Source organism: Canis lupus, chromosome 34 (assembly GCF_048164855.1).
Source record: "Canis lupus baileyi chromosome 34, mCanLup2.hap1, whole genome shotgun sequence".
Lineage (NCBI taxonomy): Eukaryota > Metazoa > Chordata > Mammalia > Carnivora > Canidae > Canis > Canis lupus.
Window position 1 is genome coordinate 50,276 of NC_132871.1, and position 3,215 is coordinate 53,490.

The 3,215-nt window shown below is 44.8% G+C and overlaps 1 pseudogene; it reads left to right on the forward strand.

Annotated features, from left to right (window-relative positions):
* Positions 1-2,217: 2,217 nt before the first annotated feature.
* On the forward strand, positions 2,218-2,915 carry LOC140624561 (mitochondrial inner membrane protein Mpv17-like; annotated as a pseudogene).
* The last annotated feature ends 300 nt before the right edge of the window (positions 2,916-3,215 follow it).

The following is a 3,215-nucleotide window of genomic DNA, read 5'->3' on the forward strand; positions in this document are numbered from 1 at the left end:
CCTTTCAGATATCTCAGTGGTGACTCATAGAATTGTCTAGCCCTTGCTTTCCTAACATTTTCCATTCACTGTAAGTTATTTCTTCATCTTTTTTTTTTCTGCTCAAAAGTGCTTTTCATGTCTGCCAGCTGAAAAACTAGAAATAAATAAGACCTATAGTTTCAAATTTGAATGTGCTATTTGAGCTTTTTAATGAGCCCTAGTGATCTGGTGTTTGGCAGAAGTACCATCTGAAAATGGACAGTTAGGACCCAACTAAAAGCTGCCTGACTATAATTTAATAAATGCAGTGCCAAGCTGTGCAATCTGACCGGCCTCTGCCATTTAGGGCTCCCTCTGTCCTCGCTCATTGTTGACCACATGTGAGCTTCTGTGGAGGCACCTTTAGGCCACCCAGGGAATCCAGGTACTGAATTTCAAAGTGTAATTAATTTAGATAAACGGCTGCCTGGTGAAATAAGGTAATGTTGAAACATATGCCAATGGGATGTTATGAAATATTATGATACTGATAGGAAACACGTTCATTTGGTGTTCCTTGAGGAGATAGGCAACAACCTAATTAAATGATTTGTTCAGTCAGAAATGTTTACACCTTAGCTGGCCATTCATTTGCTTCACAGAGGATTTTTTGGTTATCATTAATAAGAGAAAAACATGAAAAAATATGAGAATAGAGAAATTAACCTCTAAAGGACATTCTATTTTATCAAAGGAATTTCCCCAGAGATACCTATCTTCAAAAATCTTTCTCCTTTTAGTTTCAGATGCTACTTTTACCAGTAACTCTGAAATTATGTCTTTGATTCTGTGCTTGGCTGGAAGCATTGTTGCCAGCGGCAAGATGTCATGTTAGACAACCCAGGTGCCTTGTAGTGGTGATATGTGACCTTCTGGAAATCAATTATTTTATCTCAACTTCAGCTTTTCTTTCTATAACATGAAGATACTATTTCTGGCCTTGTCTATCGTCTACAATTTTTGTGAGCACCACATGAAATGCCAGGCATGAGAAATTGCAGTATGCATGTAAATTATTAGAATTCAAGGCAACTTTTCTAATTGTTTTAACTTTCTCTAGAGGTGCGACACCTGGAATTAAAAGCAGTGCGTAGGTGTCGATGGATCCAGAACTTTAATAAGTAAAACACAGCTGCGATTTTTCAAACATTGGGGAAGTTTTGACGTGTAGTCTAGCATTAGGGGGAACAGTGCCCATTTTGGTCATGGTAGCCTGTTTCAGAAGACAGATGTTCAGATTCAAGGAGAGTAGCTAGCCGAGGGTTCACTCTGCCTTGCTCTGAGTTTCCATTCTCTCTCCTTAAAGGATATAGTTTCAGAAGGACTTTACCCAGTTGCTTTCTGGTGTGTCTCTGTCTTATGCACATGCACACAAATACACACACACGTGCATGTTTGCACAAAAGTAATATATCAATATAGATATCATAAGTGGCTTCATAAAATAGAAAACAAAATTAACAAGAACAACGCCCATCTCCAAACAATAAAACACTCCATCAAAGTTTTTGTTATATTCTGGTCAATCCTTGGGTTTGCAAGAACTTGCTGTATTTGGTTCCCACATTGAGCAAAGGAACAGTCATTGATAAGGAACAGTTAAATATTAAAAAATAGAATTAGGGCAGCCCGGGTGGCTCAGTGGTTTAGCGCTGCCTTCAGCCCGGGGTGTGACCCTGGGGTCCTGGGATCGAGTCCCGCGTCGGGCTCCCTGCATGGACCCTGCTTCTCCCTCTGCCCGTGTCTCTGCCTCTGTCTCTCTCTGTTTCTCTCATGAATAAACAAAAAAAATCTTTAAAAAATAGAATTAAAAGATTTTTCTAAATAATTGATTACTAATTCTACTTTGAAAAAAACTATGACTATGAGATTTGATAAGATCCTTGGATCAGGAAAACTGTGGTGAATCTATTCAGTAAATACTCCCTTTCCTTCTGTTACAGTGTCTAAAGAGTTCGGCTGGTTTTATACAGCACAGGTAATACTTCATTATCTTTGTATTAGGCATTCTTAGTATTTTTAGCTACTCCGTTAACAGAGCCAGTCTGTATAAAAGCCTGTCTCAACATGGCATATTAATTTGAATTACAGGTAATGAAAAACTTGTTATTAATGTCGAGAACTGAAATACGTTAGGCAGGACAGCCTTGGTTATGCTTATGAAATCCTGGTGGGCTGGGCGCGAGCGCAGGAATCATGGGCCTCTGACGGGCATACCAGCGAGCCCTGACTGCTCCCCCGGGGAAAGTACAGGTCCTGACAGCTGAGTCGTGAGCCCTGGCCTGATCAAGGCTGCTAATCCCAGTCTCTAGCAGGACACAGGGAGGCATCACCATCCTTGGGAGAGAAGAACCTTGAAGCAGCAGTAAAAGACCGGTCATTTGTCCCACCACCTCTTAGGCTCAGGGTGTCAGAGCCTCGCTCAGGGACTTACTTCCCTACCTGGAATGGCAGCCCATCTCCAGGAGGTGTCCTGACAATACCCGTGTGCCCTGCACAGGGTCCGTGGTGGGCCTGGGTGACGTTATCTCACAGCAGCTGGCGGAGAAGCGGGGTCTGCGGGGACACCAGACTGGCTGGACCCTGACCATGGCCTCCTGGCCTGTGGCTTTGGGGGCCCTGTAGTAGGAGGCTGGTGCAGGGTTTTGGACGGGCTCATCACTGGCACCACCAAAGAAGGTGCTTTTGGACCAGGGGGGCTTTGCCCCATGTCTTCTAGGCTGTTTCCTCCCACCAGTAGGAGCGCTCAATGGCCTGTCAGCCCAGGACAACCAGGCCAAGCTCTGGTGGTTGGCCAGCTTCTACCTGGTTCCCTTCATTACAGGCTGGCCATCGTTCAGTGTGTCGCTGTCATTTTGAACTCCTGCTTGTCCTGGAAGGCACACCAACTCTAGGCCCGCCTCACTCCGGGTCGGCGCCTGCCGTGCTGCAGCATGACCCCCAGTGCCACCAGATGGTCTCCTTCAAGTGGCCGCGTTGGCTTTCCTGGGGTCCCGTTGCCACTCAGAACTTAACAGGCTTAGCACCTGACTCCTTTTGAAATCATTTCAGCCTTTATAACGGTCTTATGCCCACCACACACTGGGCACTCCATAAATGTGTACAGTCTTGTCAGCTGTAGTTTGTACCTGTATCCCAGCAATGGCACTTGTCCCCACCCTCCACAGGCACATCTGCTCTCTACAACCTTCCCA